General features: G+C 45.3%; 1 long non-coding RNA gene across 1 annotated transcript; it reads left to right on the top strand.

Moving 5' to 3' along the window:
- The first annotated feature begins 474 nt into the window (after positions 1-474).
- Positions 475-8,978, top strand: LOC141381360 (uncharacterized). The gene is made up of 2 exons (XR_012401363.1): positions 475-802; positions 7,061-8,978. It is a non-coding gene; the product is annotated as an uncharacterized lncRNA (long non-coding RNA).
- Positions 8,979-9,966: the final 988 nt, after the last annotated feature.

Genomic DNA, 9,966 nt, shown 5'->3' with positions numbered 1-9,966 from the left:
GGGCTTTACTGCAAGTCCAGGAAAAGAGGTGGACCCCTGGGTAGCTTTGTGGGGTCAGGGGCCCCTAGGTGGAGGGCAAGGGGGCACCCTAGGGCCTATAGTGCAAGTCCAGGAAGAGAGGTGGACACCTGGGTATCTTGCTGGTGTAATGGAAATTCATTTTTAGATGAACATGTGTAGGGAAAACTTGCTTACTCCTCATCTTTAGATGTGTGAAAAGTCACTTGTGTTCACAGTGTACTTTTGTTTATACAGCCTTACATTCCCGTATGTGACCACCTGGTCCTTATCTTTCCAATTAGGCTTTAAGATGAACATTTGTTAGGGGTAAGGGGCATAGGCTGTGTGATATATGACAGGGAAGCAGCAGGATGGTTTTCACACCTGTCGTGGTATGTGTGGTTTGGGTTGAACTGGAGTTGACCTCGTAAGCAGCACAACCCAGATAACAGGATGAGCACACTTTGCTTCATTGTCTCACTCTGCAGAAACTGTTGTTGCTGTATGACTGTGACCTTCTTTGCAAAGAATAAAAGCTTTGAAAAGACATCCCGGGTAAGACTTTGTTTCTTGACCACCGAGAGCGCCTCCTTAAAGGAAATTGCCACTACAATTTGGTGTCAGAATAGTGGGATGTCTTGGAGGAACTTTTCCGGACCCTGCGGACGGTGACTGATCATCCTGGGACTTCGTGTCACAGCCCTGCCCCGCTTGGTTGAGGGTTGAGGGGCCGACCGCCGGGCTCGGAGAAGAACCCCACTGACATCTGGGAAAAAGAACTCAGTGGCATCTGAACTCTCTGGTAAGAAACAAATTCTTTGTCTATTGTTAAAAAAGAAATTTAACAAGTTTTGGGGATTTGATTAATTTAACCAAGAGTAATTGGGTTTTACTGCTATTTGGGTCATCTCCATGCTGGTAGATCTGTCTCTGTGGGATAGCAGCGTGATTAATGACAAGTGAGATCTGACATCAGGTGGGGATCGAGACCTTTACTACAAGTGAGATCTGGCATTTAGCTGAGATCAAGACCTTACACAAGTGAGATCTGGCGCCTGACTAAGATTAAGACCTTTTTAATACGTTTGGCTAGCTAACTGCGATTTACTCCCGGGAGGGAGTTGAAATCAGGGGGCTGTACAATTTACTTCCTAAAAGAAGCTGAAATCCAGGCTGTGCGATTTACTTCCAGAAGGGGGTTGAAATCAGGGGCCAAGTAATTCACTTCTAAAAGGAGGTTGAAATTGTGTGCCACAAAATTAGAGCTGGAAAGCTTAACTTTTCGATTTTAGGTGAAAAGTCGAAATCTGTTGGAGACGTCTGACAGATTAATAGGTACCGACAAAGTCCAGGGGAAAGATTATTGCCAGCATGGGGAAGTCTCAAAGCAAAATTAAAAGATATGATACACCTGTGTTCTGGAACATGGAAAGGTTGTATGGGGAAAAAGGTATGAAAAATATTGAAAAATTGATAAAGCATCACAATTTTCCAAAAGAGGGTACGTTAAGTGTTACGAGGTTAAACACTGTAAAAAAGTCAATAGAGGAGAGAGAAGGAGAAACAGGCTGTTTTTGTAAGAAGCATGTCTGTGTGTCGTGTGGGGACACTATTGACTGTTGGCTGACAGAAGCAGAGAAAAGACAGAGAAAAATGTTGCAGAAACAGCTGGCGTGTAGGGAAGGCGGTGAGGAAGATAATAAAGTAAAGGGAAAAGCGAATGAAAAGTATGAAAGTGTGACTGAGAAATTTTCTGGCACAACTAACCCTTTTTATTCATCTGTTTTCACTCATGTACCACCGCCGTACCATCACTATCCCATGGCTGAGCTGCAAGCCCTGAGAATTGACCCTGACCTCGACTGCTGCCCTCCCAGAAGACCAACCGCACCAACGCAACCCCCACCACAAGCAAGCGGAGGAGGAAACGAAAAGGTTGTACATGCAAATCTGTTCCCGGCAGCCACCGCCAGCAGCGCCGCAACGAAGACAAAACCACTCGTACCGACCAAATCAATGCTCACCCGAAGTAACTCGTTCAACAGCGAGGAAGTCACCTTTGAAATGATGGCGCCGATGGTGGAAGTGGCTGGACCCGAGGGAGCTGTGATGGTCTACAGATCCTGGACATTGGCTGACATGAAAGAAGCTACAGCTCATCTACCAGATCCCGTAACGTCAGGGGTACTGTTTGCGAAGGCACTACTGAGTTTCTGCCAAGAATTCAGCCCAACCACAAATGAACTGAGACGACTGCTGATGGTAAAGATGGGACCGGTGAACTGGGGAAAAGTGAGTGCCAGTTTAACAACTAATAACCTCCGACGGAGCAATCCAGACTGGGGCCACGAAAGCAATGCCGGTTATGTGGGTGCTGTCGACCGTCTGGTGGGGGCCATAGAGACTGCCTTTCCCGTACGCGTGGACACCACACTGATCTCTACATGTCATCAAGGAAAGACCGAGTCAGTCCAAGAATTTTACTACAGACTTCATGACACTTTCAAGAAACACAGCGGAATGACGGAGCCGACATTGAGAGCAGCTGAACCGGACACCTGGGAATGCCATCTGAGAGGGTATTTCCTATCTGGACTAAAACCTGAGATCTGTCAAGGAGTGAAGGACCTCTGTGTGAACTGGAGAAACGGAAGATTAACAGACATTTTGCTATATGCCCAACATGCTGAAGACAAGCTAGCAGCGAAACAAGAGCAGAGCAAGAAGAGAGCTGAAAAGGAGTTACACATGGCCCTCGTACAAGCAGCATCAAAACCTGAAAACCAAAAATACCGCAAGTTCAAAGGTAACAAGGGTGGCAGAAGCGAAAGAGATGGCAGAAAATGGAGAGCCTCACAGATGACTGAGGGTGACGGAATATGCAGGGCCTGCGGAGCAACTGATCATGTCACAAGAGACTGTACCAAGTGCCTGCGTTGCCATGCCGACGGGCACTGGTCAGCCGAGTGCCCAGAGAGGAGAAGACCAGCAATGAAGAACTGATGTGCGGAGGAGGGGGAGAAGCAGATTGCAGAGGGTCCGGGCGAGCAGCTGACAGCCACAGCAAAGGGAAGTGAACATTATTTACTAACAAACACAGACAACACCCACATATACACATACACTGATATACTTTTGGCTCTCTGCAATGAAGAAAAAGCTTGCATTTCCCACGGTAATTTTGAACAGAGCAATGATAACGATTTTTCTGATGAGATGGCATTGTTACTTAATAACGAAGCATTTTTAGACATGCCACAATATTGCATGAAGGTTGAGAATATAACAATTGAGTTTCTAGCTGATAGTGGAGCTAGCAGATCTTGCATACGACCATGTGACCTACAGTGTGAAATACCTCTATCAACCAAATTTCACAAGTCTCTGTCTGCATCTGGTCATAAAGCCGTCGAGCGATTTACAGCTCCACTGACCTGTGAGACAGAGGGGGGTAAAATTTTCAGACATGCATTTGTTTGCTCACCAAAATGCCCCGTTCCAATCCTCGGAAGGGACATTTTATGTAAACTAAACTTGATTTTAACAGCAGATTCCTCTGGTGTGAGAGTGATTGAAGGAGAGGAAATTTGTTGTTTACAAATTGAATCACAAACGCCGAAGTGGGCCTATGAATGGCTCGTTGAAAACAATGAATGGGCTAATTCAATTTGCAGATTGGCTGAAGAACGTGTAAAACCTTTTGACAGTGATATAATGTCTCCTGGTGAACTGCATTGTACGTCACATGTCGTAACTGAGAAAGATGAACAGTTTGAAAAAGATTGGTTTGAGACGAATGTGAATGAAATGTTGATTTTGGAAAGAATGTACTGGAAGGATAGTCTTTGTGCAGTTTCAGTGTCTCTGTCAAAAGAACAGCGTTCATTCTATCTCATGTCAGCACAGGCTGTGCCTCACATATCAGTTTGCAAGGGTAAACATCAGTCTTGGGCAGATTTGGGCCCGTTTGTAAAGCAGTGTGTTGAAGCCGGAGATTGGGAAGGTAGAGAGAAAGGAGTAGAATGGAGCGAGAGCTCGAGAGCATTTCGAGTGAACAGTAAAACTGAAACAGCTGTTTCAAGAACTATGACTGCTATTGACAAAGTTTGCGTAAAGAATTCTTGCATGGTTGACTTTAACGCTACAGACATACACCCCGCTTTAACAGAAATACCAAGTGAATTGTGGGCTAAAAGCAAGTATGACGTTGGTTTAATCAAAGGTTGTGAACCAGTTACAATCACTGCAAAATCTGATTACAGACCTTGCCAACAACAATATCCTTTGAAAAGGGAAGCCATTGAGGGCATTACCCCAGTATTTGAGGCTTTACTGGAACAGGGTGTTATTGTACCATGCAACAATTCTGAGGTTCGCACCCCTATTTTTCCTGTGAAAAAGATAAGGGATAATGGGATGCCTACAGAATGGCGTTTTGTAAAAGATTTGCAAGCAGTAAATGCAGCTGTCAAACAAAGGGCTCCATTAGTTCCAAATCTGTACAGAATTTTGTCACAAATTCCTGAAAAATCACAATTTTATTCAGTGGTTGATTTGGCAAATGCATTTTTCAGTGTGCCAGTTGACAAAGACAGCCAGTTTTGGTTTGCATTAAATTTTAATGGTAAAGGCTACACTTTTACACGTCTGTGTCAGGGTTTTACAGCATCTCCAACTTTATAGAATGAAGCGTTGTTAAGAAGTTTGAAACCTTTGACCATGACAGCTGGAACTGCTTTGTTACAGTATGTTGATGACCTGTTGATATGTGCTGAAAATGAAGAGACGTGTGTGAAAGACACTGTGACTCTCCTTAAACATTTGGCTAAGGAGGGCCACAAAGTCAGTTTGACAAAATTGCAGTTTGTTAAACAAAAGGTAACATTTTTGGGGCATGTCATTACACCACACAGCAAATCTCTGTCTGAAAAAAAGGGTGAGTGGTATAAAAAATGTACCAAAACCTCTAACGAAAAAACAAATGTTGTCTTTTTTGGGTATGTGTTCATATTGTCGCACATTTATTCCAAATTATGCAATTTTGGAACAACCCCTGAGAGCCCTAACATTAGGGAAGGGGATGAAATCCACTGACAAACTAGAGTGGACAACAGAGGCACAGCAGGCATTTGTAAACATGAAGTTACAAATGGCTGAGGCCCCTGCATTGGGTTTGCCTGTACCAACAAAACCATTTGTTCAGATGGTAGATGAAAGAGGTGGGTTCATGACGTCATTACTCCTACAGGATCATGGAGGTAGACTGCGACCTGTGGCCTATTTTTCGAGCAAACTTGACCCCGTAGCAGCAGGCCTGCCACGTTGCTTAAGAGCAGTGGCGGCTGCAGAAAAAAGCTGTTATGGCTTCAAGAGATTTTGTTGGGTATTCTGATTTGATACTGATGGTGCCACATTCTGTGTCCATGATTCTCCAAGAACAAAAAACATCGCATCTGTCAACAGCCCGCTGGCTGAGATATCACACTATCTTGTTAGATATGCCAAATGTGACTGTTAAACGATGTACTGGTTTGAATGCGGCTACTCTTCTTCCCACTGAGGAAGATGGGGAAGAGCATCATTGTTGTTTAACAGCACTTGAACAGGTGTGTACACCACGACCTGACCTTTCTGACGAACCACTTGAAAATTGTAACAATGTCCTCTTTGTGGATGGTTCAGCGTTTAAAGATCCACAAACAGGCCAGAATAAAGTTTTTTACGCTGTAACAACTGAATTTGATGTGGTGAACTCTGGGAAATTGCCAGGGCACTATTCTGCACAGGCCGCAGAGCTCGTGGCGTTGACAGAAGCATGTAAATTAATGGCAGAAAAAGAGGCTACAATTTACACTGACTCAAGGTATACATTTGGGGTAGCTCTTGATTTTTGGGCTATGTGGAAACACAGAAAATTTCTTAAGTCTGATGGTCGACCAATAGTCAATGCTCCTTTAGTGGCAGCGCTGCTGGATGCGATTTTTACTAACTGACATACTGGCCATTTATAAATGCGCAGCGCACACTAACAATAAAGATTCTGTTTCTGCAGGTAACTCCAGAGCAGATGGAGCAGCAAAAGTAGCGGCATCACGAGACAAGGATTACTGCGAATGTTCTTTGCTATCTGCTGATGATAACAATGACGTGTGTTCTTCTTTGCAGGACATGCAGACCTTCGCGACGGGGCTGGAGAAAAAAAAAAAAACAAGTGGAGACAGTCTGGCTGTGTGATGAAAGATAATGCGTGGATGTGTGCTGAGGGCAAGGCGTGTTTACCAAAACATTTTTTCCAACATTATGCGAAATTACTTCACGGTAAAGATCATGCGTCAAAAACAGCAATGGTTGCGCAAATGAATGAACTGTGGTTCACAAAGGGGTTCACTACATTTGCAGACAATTTCTGTAGACGATGTGTAATTTGCAACACACATAATGTGGCCAGAGCGATAGAAGTCCCACAATCATCTCATCCACCTCCAACAGGGCCATTTGAATATTTGATGATGGATTTCATTGAATTGTCCCCATGTAATGGGAAACGGTACTGTTTGGTGATGGTTGACATGTGGTCAAAATGGGTTGAAGTTTTTCCAACCTCAAAACAAGATTCGGCTGCGGTAGCAAAAGCGTTACAGACGGAAATTGTACCGCGATGGGGAATACCACGAAAAATAAGTTCAGATAATGGTACTCATTTTGTTAATGAAGCAATCAAACAAGTGGGCCAATACTTGGAAATTGATTTGAGAACACATTGCAGTTACCATCCAGCTTCAGGAGGAGCTGTTGAAAGAGAAAAAGGTACACTGAAGAACAAATTGGCAAAATGTTTTGAAGACACATGGGTTCAAGCTTTACCCATTGTCCTGAAGTACATGAGAATGAGAAAAAGATCAAAAATGAATTTGAGCCCGTTTGAAATTCTCTTTGGTAAACCACCGCGTGCAGGTGTGAATGGGGGAAAACAGCAGCTGCCCTCAACAGATGTGTGTGAGAATGACATGTTGAATTACTGTAAGATATGTCTCATGTGTTGTCCGATGTTTGTGTGCAGGTAAAGGCCGCACAGGGGAAGGCTGCTGAGAGACCACTGCACAGTCTGAGGCCTGGCGACTTCGTGGTGATTAGGGACCTGAGGAGAAAGAGCTGGAGAGCAAAGCGCTGGCTGGGTTCATTTCAAGTGCTACTGACCACGGAGACGGCGGTGAAGGTCGCAGAGCGGGCGACGTGGGTGCAAGATGGGCACTGCAGGAAAATTCCATCTCCTGAGGAGGATTCCATGAGGGAGTAGGAGAGAAAGAGGGGCTCTGAAATCATCTGAAGGAAAACAGCAGGCTGTCATCTGAGGGAAGCAAGGTCACAGCTGGGGAGAAACAACAACAACCCAAGAGGTGTGTGTGAAACAGTAACTTCTGAATACAACACCAAGCAGCACGCAGACGGAGGATAAAGCGACCAAAAAGAGAGGTGAATAAGCTGTGCTTGACCATCGCATTAAAGATCTGAAGATGGAAGAAAAGATTAGCTGCCATCCATTCCGTGTGCAAGGAATGTGTGGTCTGAGGAGAACAACACTGGCATTGCAGCTAGTGTCACCTTAATTAACCTGATTACAGCAAAACATTACTGACATTGTGACCCACATGAGAATGACAGTAAAAGAACCTAAGAAAGTTAGCAGCCCATAGCTAGATTGGCTGTCATTTAAGTGGGGAAACTGGATCTACTGGGCCTTTACTGTGGTTTTACCTGTATTGGGAGTGGGTGTAGTGATATTATGTTGTCTTCCATGTATATTCAGATTTGTATTATGGTCAGTGGGCAGACTGATTACAACTAAAACATCCCATCAGATGATAAGAGTGGCCGTGAATGAAGAGGGTATGAATATTGACATGGGTGAAGATTTTGATTATGACTTTGATGATAGCAGCAGCTACATAGTAATGGATAAGGAAAAACTGTAAACAACTGAGAACAAAATTTTAGGTGACGGCTGTTACTTAATTGGGAAAATATTAACGAACCAGATTTTTTGAAATTTAAGATAACTATCTTCTTGCTTATATATGTTCTGTAACAAATCTCAAAAGAGTGATCATTTACATGAAAATTGAGAGAAGGGTGTAAATGTGATATATGTTTAAGAGTACAGAAACAACGTGTTCCTATGCTCATGAGTGTTATTGATGAATTGCTGTAGAGTGTTAATAATTTTTAACTGATTGAAGAAATGCTTCTAGAATTGTTGTGTGAACAAATCAATAATGTGAAAAAAAAAACAGGCAATTTCTGGGATTTGAACCTCTGTGGGGTGACTGAGGGTCCGATTTCGATCGGGAGCGCAATAACAGTGATTATTCGTTTAGCCCGGCTCCCAGGGAAGAGGGATGTTTTGAAAGATAAATCTTAATGGGGAAACTATTAAGAAGAGTGTTTAAACATCTCTAGTGTATTTGATGTGTGCAGAAACCTGTTAAATGATTTTTGTAATCAGTGTGATTTTGTATTCAATTGAAAAATGAATTTAATAGTGAGTTATCAATGAATGATAAAAAGAGAGGAATTGTAATGGAAATTCATTTTTAGATGAACATGTGTAGGGAAAACTTGCTTACTCCTCATCTTTAGATGTGTGAAAAGTCACTTGTGTTCACAGTGTACTTTTGTTTATACAGCCTTACATTCCCGTATGTGACCACCTGGTCCTTATCTTTCCAATTAGGCTTTAAGATGAACATTTGTTAGGGGTAAGGGGCATGGGCTGTGTGATATATGACAGGGAAGCAGCAGGATGGTTTTCACACCTGTCGTGGTATGTGTGGTTTGGGTTGAACTGGAGTTGACCTCGTAAGCAGCACAACCCAGATAAAAGGATGAGCACACTTTGCTTCATTGTCTCACTCTGCAGAAACTGTTGTTGCTGTATGACTGTGACCTTCTTTGCAAAGAATAAAAGCTTTGAAAAGACATCCCGGGTAAGACTTTGTTTCTTGACCACCGAGAGCGCCTCCTTAAAGGAAATTGCCACTACACTGGGGTCAGGCACCCCTAGGTGAAAGGCCAGGGGGCACCCTGAGGCCTATACTGCAAGCCCAGGGAGGGAAGTGGACCCCTGGGTAGCTTGCTGGGGTCTGGGTCCCCTAGGTGGAAGGCCAGGGGGCACCTTGTGTGCTATACTGCAAGTCCAGGAAGTCCAGGAAGAGAGGTGGACCCCTGGGTATCTTGCTGGGGTCAGGCGCCCCTAGGTGAAAGGCCAGGGGGGCACCCTGAGGCCTATACTGCAAGCCCAGGGAGGGAGGTGGACCCCTGGGTAGCTTGCTGGGATCTGGGTCCCCTAGGTGGAAGGCCAGGGGGCACCCTGTGGGCTATACTGCAAGTCCAGGGAGATCAGTGGACCCCTGGGTAGCTTGCTGAGGTCAGAGACCCCTATGTGGAGGGCCAGAAGGTCCCCTGGGGCCTATACTGCAAGTCCATGGATTGAGGTGGACTCTTGGGTAGCTTGCTGGGGTCAGAGGCCCCTAGGTGGAGGGCCAGGGGGCACCCTGGGGCCTAAACTGCAAGTCCAGGGACATCGGTGGACCCCTGGGTAGCTTGCTGGGGTCAGAGGCCCCTAGGTGGAGGGCCAGGGGTTCCCCTGGGGCCTATACTAGAAGGCCAGGGAGTGAGGTGGACTTCTGGGTAGCTTGCTGGGGTCATAGGCTCCTAGGTGGAGGGCCAGGGGGCACCCTGGGGCCTACACTGCAAGTCCAGGGAGAGATGTGGACCCCTGGGTAGCTTGCTGGGGTCAGGGGCCCCTAGGTGGAGGACCAGGGGGCTCCCTGGGGCCTAAACTGCAAGTCCAGGGACATCAGTGGACCCCTGGGTAGCTTGCTGGGGTCAGAGGGCCCTAGGTGGAGGGCCAGGGGGCACCCTGGGGCCTATACTGCAAGACCAGGGAAATCGGTGGCCCACTGTGTA

Source organism: Danio rerio, chromosome 3, assembly GCF_049306965.1.
Source record: "Danio rerio strain Tuebingen ecotype United States chromosome 3, GRCz12tu, whole genome shotgun sequence".
In the NCBI taxonomy this organism is placed as follows: domain Eukaryota; kingdom Metazoa; phylum Chordata; class Actinopteri; order Cypriniformes; family Danionidae; genus Danio; species Danio rerio.
This window is presented reverse-complemented; position numbering and strand designations above follow the sequence as displayed.